Raw genomic sequence first — 12,096 nt, forward strand, 5'->3', positions numbered from 1 at the left:
ACGTCTCATCCAGGCGTACCTCTGGTCACTGGTAACTTGAGATGGAAATGCCAGCCTGGCATATTTATTACGGGGTGCCAGGGTGGGTCGTGGTGCCCCCCCCCCCCCGTTGTGGGGGCGACATTGGTCGTCTTGACAAAATTGTTACCGTCCCTTAACCTTCTCTATTTACGTAAGGTACTCCAGCCTTTGTGTACAGTAAAACTACCATCTGAGGCTGTTTCATCACTTGAGCTGGTGTCCTCCTCATACATGGGTATAGAGGGATGGAGTGTGTTGGTCATGCTGTACGTCATGCGGGGTGGTGGCCGAAGTGGACGCAAATGCGTCTGAAGCATTTTGGGAAGGGTTGCTGTGGGTGACCCCAGAAGGCGGGAGGGAAGTGGCCATAGTTGCCAGTCACAACATGAAGTGACAAGACATTTCAGTATCTACCACAGAGTGGGAGCACTTCATGCTATGGCCTGGACCCAGAACAGCGGCGGCTACTAATCATAGTGCAGAGACAAGAAGAATAGTTCAGACACCATACAAGCAAACGCAGGTGTATACACGGTCAGCTGGCAACGCTGCTGAGGGTACCGCATTGGTGGTGAGGTCCTAGAGTGGCAAGTGCAGTGTGCCACTCTGATACCTACTTTATCCGCGCACACGCTCACTCGCTCGTCCTCTACACTGTGTAACACTGCACTGGTACTACCAATCACTGAGGGATCTGTACAGCGGTATGAGAGTGGTGCATTCCTGCCACCGTGTCCAGGCTGTACAGGGGAAATACAGCTTTGGGGAACGGGGCAATAGGGGCTAAAGTCCCAGTGCCCGGGGAACCACCTCGGGCGTCTGACCAGGCATGAGGTAAGGGGAAGCGGCCATGTCCCCACTGCCCAAGGCGCCACTTCAAAAAAACATAGGTATATGTTGACCAGACCACACACTAGAAATTGAAGGGACGACGACGTTTCGTCGACGACAACTCGCCTTTCGACAAACTAGCACACTTCGTAGCAATCTAGTTCACACTGCTCCTCCTGCTTCTAATGCTGCTGGTGTCTACTCTATTTCCTGTTCATCTTGTCCTCTCCAATACTTTGGCGAAACTGGCCGTACACTGAATGACAGACTTAAAGAACACAAGAGAAGTGTTAAGTCTGCAGACACTAACAATGCTCTCTTCTTCCATGTGAGGGATTCTAATCACCCCATTGATTGGTCTTCCTCCAAAATAATCTTTCCTGCCTCTACTCTACACAGACGCCGTCTTGTAGAATCGGCTCTTATAAACAATGTACCCAACATGAACTTGAGTCCTGGCTTTGTTGCTGTGGACTCTTCCCTTTCACAGTATATACTCAAATGCTCTAATCTTTCTAACAAACGTGACTTAACATAAGCTTTCCCCCTTCCATTTCTTTCTTTCTCTTCCTTTTCTTTCTCTCTTCTCCCTTTTTCTGTTCATTGTCTTCTCCTACGCTCCCTTGCTATCCTCTTCTTTTTTCCTATTACTATCTCCTTCGGTGGTTATAATAGAGCTGCCTCGTATGGGCCAATAGGCCTGCTGCAGTTCTCATTACTACTATCCCCTACACCTGACTTCCTCCTCAGCTCTCTTGCCTATTTATTGCCTGTCCCTACCTCATCACAATCGACTTGAGATGGTCCATGACGGACCGAAACGTCGTCGTCCCTTCAATTTCTAGTGTGTGGTCTGGTGTGAACATACTTCAGCCACGTTATTGTGACTCATCGCCTGCACATAGGTATATGGCTGGGAACCCAGCAAAACTCTACGGATTTAAATTTACTAGAGATAAGAAACGGCCAATGTTGAATCTCGAAGACTACCGGATGGACAGGATTAAAGGACCTGAGAGCCACGAGGGCACTAAGAGTCTACTACAATCACAAACGAGGATATTCAACGAGAAAGCAGGAGACGGAGAGTAGAGAGAATAGCATAAATTTCTGCTGTGAAGATGCTAGTCTCCGAAGGGAGGCGACACACACAAAGGCGGTCGGGAAAAACAACCAATTAGCCCATACCGTCTGCAGACTTTGACCCATCGGTGAAGCTGGAAATGGAGGGAGCGTGAAAAGTGCTCCAGAAAAGGCACTTCAGAACCGTTGGAGTAAAAGCTTTAGTAACGTGGGTCAAGGATGTACAAAACTTCGGAAGGGGGACCCACCGCAGGGGCAAGGAAGGAACAATACTAATAGAAATGAGTCCTTTAAGCGAGATAGCTGGACAGAAAGAGGGAGGTGGTGAAGAGGAACAGGAACTACATGTGGGGTAAAAGTCAAGGCACGACAGGCAAGAGGAAGGATGTTGCAAGGACAGTGCCAGAGAGCAAAGACGGTAGCGATCACGGTGATCCTGGAGAGATAGAAAGCCAGTGTCAACATACAAGCTGAGGGTGGGAGTCGAATGAAAGGCACCCAGAGCCGAGGCGCAACCCAGCATGGTGCAAAGCATAAAGACGGGGAAGAGTAGAAGAGGACGAGTAAGCAGGGTAACCACAATAGTTTAGACAGGACGATTGAGGAATGTAAAGAGGAGTGTACACCTATCAGCCCCCAGAGTAGTAACGGACAAAACCTTGAGGGACAGGGCCTTAGAGCATTCAGAGCAGAGGTAAGAAAGATGGGCTGACCAAGACAAAAAGTGTCAAAGATTAACCCCTGAAGCTTAGCGGAATCCTTGTGAACAAGGGATGACCATAGTGACAGAGGGACGGAGAATGACATGCTTTCGAGTAAGTCATAGCACAAGTCTTAGACGGAGAGAACCTGAAGCCATGAACGGTGGCCCACGATGACACGGCATCAATCTCAAGTTGAAGCCGCCTTTGGAGAGGCGAATCATCACCCCGACAGCAAAGGGCAAGATCGTCTACATAGAGCGGAGAAAATGCCAAAAGGAAGGGAGGAAAAAGCCATTGAGGGCAACAAGAAAGAGTAGTGCTCAGAACACTACCTTAGGGCACACCCTCATATTGCCCAAAAGGGGCAGTGTGTGGTACAAGACTCACTCGAAAGGAACGACGAGAGAGAGGAAACTCTGGAGGAAGAGGGGGGAGATTCCCACGAAGGCCAAAAGAATGAAGTTGGGACAGAATGATACCACCAGGTAGTGTCACAAGCCTTTTCCAGGTCAAAAAGGACGACGACGACGACAACAACGAGGTCTTCATGGCAAAAGCAGTACGACTATAGACCTCCAGTTCACCAGGACATCCGTTGTGCCGAGGCATTTCCGAAAACCAAATTGAGAACGGGAGAGGTGGTGATAGTGCTCTTAGAACCACATCAGGCCATACGTTCAGACAACTCATGAGAGCAATAGGGGTGGAAGTCCATGGGGAATGACTCGAGAGCCCCTTGGTTCCGAACAGGGAGGACAACAGCATCGAGCCAATCCTCGGGGACTGACGACGATTCCCAGATCCAATTAAACACACTGTAAATACTGAGACGAGCACGGAGGGAGATGCCGAAGCATCTCATAATGAATGCCATCAGAGCCTGCCGTCGTAGAACCGCAGAGGGCCAGAGGCAGACTGAAGCTGAGAGAGAAGGGATCATTATAGGGAAGGCTAAGATGGGTACAGAAATCCAAAGGACGAGATTAAAAAAGACTTACGAAGGAAGGAATTATTGAGGGAGATGAGAACCAGAGCTAACAGACGAAAAGTGGGAACCCAATTCAATCGCGACCTGCAAGGGTCTGCCACAAGAGTACTACAGAGGTGAAGGACCAGTGAGACATTGGGAACGAACTTACCAGCTATCTTGTGGATATGCTTCCAGATCAGCAGTAGAGGAGTTTCGGACGTGATGGAGATATGACATCCAACATGCACGTTTAGCCTTATGGATGGTCCTACGGGTCACTGCACTTGCCTTCCGAAACAAAAAAGATTCTGCCGGTGACAGTGTGTCTTCCAGGCTGCACGCTTACAGCGGACAGCCCGAGCACAGTCCACATTCCACCAGGGAATGCACTTCCGCGTTCCCCGAGAAGAAGAGCGAGGAGAAGTGGAGGGCAGTGTCGAAGACGGTGTCATAAGAGGGCGCGAGGGAGAGGCAGAATGGAGAGGTCGGAGATAGTAGCACGGAGGGTAAAGAGGAGCCAGTCAGCCTCGACAAACTGCCACCTAGGGAAGGAGAGGGGAATGTGAAAAGAAAAAAAAAGGAAACAAGGATGGGAAAATGGCCATTGCCATGGAGGTCATAAAGAACCCGCCACTCGAAATCTAAGTAAAGGGAAGACGAGCAAAGAGGATAAATACAGGAAAGGGTGCGAGTCGGTCTAAATGAGTGGGCTCGCCAGAATTCAGACGGGGAAGAAGAGAGGATGAAGGGTTCGAGAAGACGACCTCGGGTGTGTGAACATCACCCAAAAGGGTATGTCGACAATTGAAATCCCCTAGCAGCACAGGCTCCAGCAAGGCGTCCAGTAGGTGTTTAAGATCGGGAAGAGAGAGGGGGACACCTGGGTGGGGAGGGGGGGAAGAGATGAATGGAACAAACCGTGTACCATTTCCTCACAAAAGATACGAGCAGCAGAACAATGGAGAGGTGAAGGAAAAACGAAGGGGACAAAGGGAACATCAGACGAATCAAGAGAGCAGAAGAGCTAGGAGCCCCAGCAACAGCTGGGGGGAAAGGGGGGGGGAAGAGAAAGGAATACCCACGAAAGCGACCAGAACGAGCACCAAGCATCGGCTCCTAAAGACACACAAAGGGGTGAAAATCGTAAAAGCAGAATTTGGAGTTAAGTTGGGTTACCATAGACTTGCTAGTGGGAGAAGGGATACTCGTACACACGTCCAATTAAATGCCTTAATATACGATTTTTGGCTTGTAAATCTACTGCAAAGACATACCTGTACGTTTGTAACGTTGATTTAGGTTGGGTTGTCGCAAATTTGACGTTAGATGAGCACGAGCAGTGGTGTTGAAGGCTGGCTGGCTGGCTGAGGTGGGAGTGTGCGAGGGGGGGACTGGTAAAGTCTTCTACTGCAATTTCGGATACCGGGCTAGAAACAACTTCGTTCACTGAGAAGTTTGTACATACAAACCATTCAGTTCGTATATGCGCTGGTTTGTGTTCGCTGTTGTTCTCGTCTGAATAAATACATGGCACTTGTTCATATAATTAACGCTTCCATTATTAGAATAACATTATTAGAATTATTTATCCATTATTAGAATAACAAGGTGCAAACCATATCCCCTTACAGTTGAAATCTATTTATATACAAGAAGGTACATTGGGTTGCGAGAGTACATAACATGTATTAAGAGATACATTGTAGCAAGATTTGAGATTAAAGGATTTAAGACTATCACGTTTAGAAACAAGGCGCCCCCGAGGGAGGCTAATTTATTATGCACCCCATACTCGATGTAAAAATAGCTACTATTCACTATCATTTACAACTAAAGTAAAATAACAACCTGTAAAGACTGCTTTTTTCTAATTCTAGTTCAGGAACTTCCTGGGATAAAACGTGAACATTCCTTAAGGAACTGTGAGGTGCTTATCTGCTTTTCCTCGTAACGGTCCCAAAGTTTCCACAAATGTTCGTTTCTCTTTATTGCCCTCGCGGCGACTGGACTTGAGCTTTAGCTCAGAAACCAGTTGGTATTGCAAAGTTACAAGGGACGCCTCACGGTACAGTAAGGGGATTAAAATATATAAAGCAAAGTTGTCCCCCAGATGCTGCTGAAATTAAGAGATTTGCTTTGCAGCGCTCCTTGGCAGCTACAGTAACCTTGGTCGTAGCTAGAGCACCTGGATCACCCAAATGATTGTGACAATTGGCTCCTTGCTTGAAATCCTTTCCATGTTGGATGACTGTGGCAAAGCAACGGTTGCTCTTCTGTCGAATACTGCACCACCAGAAAGTCGCAAAATCCGTTTCCTTGCGTATAGTATATGTATATCCGTGACTATTATGTAGTCTTGGTTTCCCACGCCTCGTGCCTGTTGGTATTATCTCCCAGGTGAGAGGGGCGTCTTGTGACAGTTGATGGTATTAATTCGTCTCGGATAGACGTGTCCTGGACAACAGCGACATGCTCTATCGGAAGGTCTACCGTGAAGGATGCTTCGTACTTATTACTACTTCTGCTAAATTTATCTCTAGACGTGTTATCTTCATACAATGTAAGTGTAGAGCGATCAGGACAGCACCAGAGGAAATTTGTTTCCTCAAATTTTGATTCACGTAAACGATAGTATTTTTCACTAGAAACTCCAGTACCACATTGTCTATACCTCCATTGTTGGCATATTGCACACAGCATTGCATGATCTGACGATCTCGCGTCCTTGCGGCATCCATAACATACACATTGTTCGTGAATGTTGCCTTCCACATTTCCGTCTTTCACTTTATCTTCGTCTTCCACTTCATTTGTGTCTTCCACTTCAGCAATGTAAAGGACACATTCATCGTGCACAGCGTATGCCATTTTTCAATATTGTTGCACAAAACGTCACAGGAAACTAGGAAAGTTTGTTACACAACTAAGGGAAACTTGTAATGCGTGACAAGCAAGAGCAGTAGTATGTCTACACCGCCGAGGTCGACCAACAACTGAATCATGTGAGGTCAGCAGACACTGACCAGGTCCAACAACTCCATCTGATTGTAAGGTGTGAAATAATACTATAGTGTATTTTTCAATCGCGCTGCCAATTATTTGATTTAAACCCACTCTGAAGAAAACGTGTACATCACAAAACTTATATATAATGTAGGTATATATTAGTCTTCATACATTTAAAACTTTCTAAGCAAATTGTCAGGTCGCTAAACTAAATGCTACCAATTCTCTTGGTATGTTAAAAGGAATCCCCCCCCCCCCCCGTCTGTCTGTCTCCGTCTGTCACTCACTCGCTCACTCTATTCACCTTGCAGTAAATAGTAATCTGGAAGTCAGAAAGCTGCTAAAGGCTGCATCCTGGGGATTGTGCGAGATAAAAATATATGTTTAGATATGATGGAGGAAAAGAGGAGGAATGATGGAGGAAGCAAGATTGGGCATTAATAGGTCGTAAAATAGACATTTTAGTATTTAGGGTTGCCAGCAGTCGCCAGGTAAATAATTGGATATATTTTCTGAGATAGGTTATATAGGGTGAAGTATTTTTTATTTATACTAAGGAGGACACAGGTTTTTAGCAATGTGTGGTGTTATGGAAGTGCTTGTTGCATTTTGTGTAGTTATGTTCGTTGCATTTGATCGACGTGGGAGTTGATTTTCGAATTGATTTTGTGGTTAGTTTCGATAAGTGGGTCGAGGTTTGAAAACTTGGATGTAAATACACGTGTATATTTTGACTGAGTTTGAAATTGGTTGAGTTATCCCTTAAAGGAAATTGGTGTAATAACCATGAATGTTCCACTGAAGAATAGACATCGACAAAAAGGACAGCAACAGAAAACAACGAAGAAACAAAGGTGAAAGGGAACACGGGACATTAAAGAAGCGCTGGATCAGGGTCAGCAAAGTTACGGTTAGTGGGGCATGGGTAAACTGAGTAAAGGAGGGAAGGGAGCTGGAGGACTGACCAGGGGTGGACGAGCAGGGTCTGAAGGAGGAAGAGGGGGGGGACAACCGAGGGTCAAGGACAGCAGCAGGAGAGGCAGAAACCAGGGATTGCACCTCAGCAAGGGCAGCAACAGAGCAAAGTGGGGGGGCCAAAGAGATCACCATAGCAGGAACAGGGGGGGGGGGCAGAACCACCGAAACAGGAGGTGATGGAGCGAGTGTCAGAGATAGGGGGCGAGGAAGAAAGCGAAGCCTTCTTACCTGCCAGGGAGGAAGGAGAGAGCAAGGCTTACGTGTCTGACTCTGACAGGCATCCCAACAATAATGTACTGGGCAACAGATTCTAGCGTCTCAACAGAAGCAGAATGAGAGCAAACAAGACTGCCGTTGGGAGAGCAATGAACATCAATCCGCACTGACAGGCGACGTGGAGAGCTAAGAGACAGAAGGAAGGGAAGGAGGATTGGAGGGAGACGAGGAAGAAGACACTGGAGACACGACAGACTGGGAAGAAAGGGGAACCCCAGACACAGGAGGGGGACCCTCCAGGACAGAACGCAAAGGAAGCAGCGGTGGGAGAGTCGGGGTCTAAGGCCTGGAAACGGTTGCGAGATTGAGGAAGGCGGGAAGGACGAGAGGAGGAAGAGCGCAACACGTGAGCATGAGAGATGTTAGCATAAGGCGGGAAGACAGCGAACTTGGCTCCTCGCCTCAGGAAAAGACAAACGTTTCCGGTGCTTCAGGTTGAGGACGGCTGCCTCAAACTTGTAATGTATACACGAGCGGGAGAAGGTAGGGTGGGTCTCGCCGAAATTGAGGCAGCGAGCCTGGGGAGAAGTGCACTCAGACTTGGTGACCTTCGTCCCCACACAAAGGACAAAGTACTGGAGCAGCGGAGGGCTCCATGCCCAAACCTCCAGAACTTATTACAGAGCCGAGGAGAGGTAATGTACTCCTGGACGGAGCACCTGGTACCAGCAAGAATGACAGAGGATGGAAGGGTCCTACCATCAAAGGTAATCTTCACAACCCGAAGGGGATGATGGTGACGACCACGACCACGAGGGGGACGAGTAAACTAGTCACCTGGAGGACAGAATGGCCTTGGGCTTAGAGGACATGCCGAATATCTTAGTGCCAACAATGGCATTCAATCGAGCGTTCTTGGAGACCTGAACAGGGGTCTTGCCAAGGCAGGATAAGGTGGCCAAGTGGAAGGCTGCATCCTGAGGAGCAGCAACAACGACACGTGTACCGAGACGAGTGGGGTTGAAGGCAAGAGGTATCTACTGAATCAACAAGGTGCCCATGGAGGGATAAATCGTCAGGAGGCATAGAATCAAGAGGGAGGAGATAAGTTTCTGGCCCACAAAGTGGGACCAAACAAGGCTTGAAAGGCATAAATAGGGAAGGAATTAAGTGAGCACGGCCATGGCGAGGACAGCGTTGAGAACCCCCAGAGAGAGGGGGTTAAAAGGTGCAGTAGTCACAACTAGACAGCCGTGCCAGGGGACGAGGTTGTCACCACTGGGGGCTTGGGGCTCGACCCAACCACAGGGAGGGAGGGAGGGAGGGGGGAGCCGAGGGAAGTAATCAGAAGGGTCAGAGGAGGAAGGGTGGGGCCCAATGCAGCGGGGGCTACAGAGCCTGGTCTTCCAGCACGGTCCAACTCGGGGGTTTGGTCGCCCACCCGAGAAGGTAGAACAGAATTTTACATAAGGACGAGAGGTCACTTTCATTCACGAATGTGCCCCCATATCCACCATGGAGCCACAATTAGAGGCAGGACACCCAACAAGAAGCTATCACTGATCATGCCGGGGCCCCCCCACGGGTGCGTCGCGAGTATACGCCCCCACAACTGCCACCTTAAGGACCGTCAGTCCGTCGAGATCGGGTTCAGTGACGAGAAGAGGATTGACAATAAAAGGGTACTTCAGTTCTACGGGTGCAAGAGTATGCCTCCTCAAACACCTGGTCATCAAAATAGAAGTCCAAAAGAATAATCAAGAGGCAAAAGGTCGGCAGGAAATGACAATTAGAAAGGAGAAGAGGCGGGAGAAAAACGAAACTTAAGGAAAAGCGATCCGGCAAAATTAAAGACAGCAGCCGGAGCATGAGGTTACAAAAGGACAGAAGACTGTTCCATGGACTATCACACTCCGGTAGCCGCCCACCAAGCCCCCTCACAGCAACAATGGGTCAGACAGGGAGGGGGGATGTTGGTAGAAGGGCTGCTGCCCTGACCGTTGGGTCAGCCGACTCAAATAGACTACCGAAATGCTTGTTCTTGTGCAGCCGGATCGAAGAGGCAAATTCGGGCATCCCCCAGACCACCGTCCTTTGAGTCAGTATAAAACTAGCATTCGGGGCGTCATGCGCATTCGGAGCGCTTTACTCTAGGTCAGACCCCATCCTTAACCTTTTGCATTATACCGGAAAGAGATGGGAGGCCTCTTAAGCAAAGTGCAACCCTCTGGTGCTAAGCCTGTGTACTATGATCTACCGGATCAAGGTGCGATTCAGAGGGGACTGGACCCTTACCCGGTTAGAGATCATGGACCTGATCACCACTAAAACGCCTGTTGCACCACTAGACGTAGTCCTCAACGACGGAGAACCCCAAACTGCTGTTTAACAGTGCTGCAGCATTACAGGGTCTGTTCGACCCCACCACCCCCTCTGCTCTTGAGGCGGCACACATGATCACTACCTCGCAGCTCCCACCATGACACTACCTCGCAGCCAGGACGGTGTTTGTCCGGAGAGTAAGCTCCCCATTTTCTGAAAAAGCTGCCACCCACCGACGTCACAAGCATAAACGAACAACCTTTCCTTGACTGCTGTCACGGTAAAGTTCATTCCTATACATGAAACACCGTGGTGTTTGTCCACCACGCATGCACAGAGTGCACAGACTGAGGCTCTATGGTACCTGCACCATGTTGCACAGTCAAGGTTCGCCTCAGAGGATCTCATTCTCACTACGGCTGAGATCTTAGAAAAGATCTCTACCATCGGAAATGTCTCGCCAGCTGACATCGTGGAGACCAGAGAAGGTGTTCACCTTCTCTTCTCCAGCGACAATGACCTGGAGAAACTATTCGCCGCCTCCACCACGACCACCGTGCTAGACGTCGGCCTCACCCTCACTCCTCCTAGATGCTACCTGGCGGACAGGACTGTATTTGCCAGACACATCGGCACATGGATCTCCGACCGCAGCGACGACGAAATCCTCACCAGCCTAAATTCCCTGAACTTGACGCTGACCATGGTAGTGGCCCAGATCAGCACCAACTCCAACACCCGCAGACCCACACTGAAAGTGACCTGAAAACTGAACACTGAAACAATGACCACGGTCATTGCAGTGACCCACGCCAAAGAACACGGCCTTAAGTGCGCCGGAATTAAGATTCCACCGGCCCACATGACCAAGGAACGATACATGGAGCTCTGTCAATGCTTCAAGTGCTACGGTACTCCCACTACACCAGTAATGCATCGAGCAAGTGCAGAAATGCAGTATCTGCGCCCAGGAGCATCACTACACAGCCTTGCACATTCTCCCACTGACGCTGCCTACTCTGCAATGGCCCGCACACTGCAGATTCACCTGACTGTCTCCACCGGCAGAAAGAAATAAAAATGGCAAGCACCACCTCAACTCGGCTAGCCAAACCGCCTACGTCGTCTTTCCCAGCTTTGTCCGAGAACACTGGGGAAGCTGCTGCAATTACCACCACCCAAACTCCTACCAGTACTAATACACCTCGCGGACAAATTGGCAGGCAACGATGTCAACCTATACGCCCCCACTAACAGGCTGCTCACCGCAAATGGGCTTCAGACGGTGACGGTACCAGGCGACGTTCTCCCAGCTCCTCCACCTGTGGCCGGCCCGGTGTCCGACTCCGCAACAGGACCTATAACCAGTCCGGTAACAGGGACGCCACCCACACTGGCTACCCCTGTCAACGATGACACCACATCCAAAGACAACGGACTACCCGAAACTCCCACAACCAACACCAAGAGGCTCTCCAGAGCCGCCACCGATGTAGACAAGAACGGCCTTGCAACCGACGACGAAAAAAAAAATACTTGCTGTGTGCTGCTTATTCCGCCCAGCGAGTTCAATGGCAACGCGCGCACACCAGACAATTGATCCACAGATGTACAAAGTTAATCAGCCAGAACAAATACCCGCACCCCAAGTATGTCCACGCCCACACCATGAACGCTTACATTGATCTCAAAATACTGGAAAAAAGAATACCACGACTCAGAATATCACCGCAAATTCCCTGTTGGACAAATGCAATTCCTCAAAGGACGACGATCCTGATGGTACCAAACTGCCGACGTTGCTCTGTTCAGATATAAAGCGTCGCTTAGCACATTAAACTGCAACCTGGCGACTAAGCCTCCTGCGGGTCATAAACTGCAAGCGACCATGAAGATCCCATCCATCCACAGATCCCAAGTACCAGCTATTGGTACTAGTAATGACTCCAAAGGGCCTCCACTTAG

This window comes from Procambarus clarkii, chromosome 11 (genome assembly GCF_040958095.1).
Source record: "Procambarus clarkii isolate CNS0578487 chromosome 11, FALCON_Pclarkii_2.0, whole genome shotgun sequence".
NCBI classification, from domain to species: domain Eukaryota; kingdom Metazoa; phylum Arthropoda; class Malacostraca; order Decapoda; family Cambaridae; genus Procambarus; species Procambarus clarkii.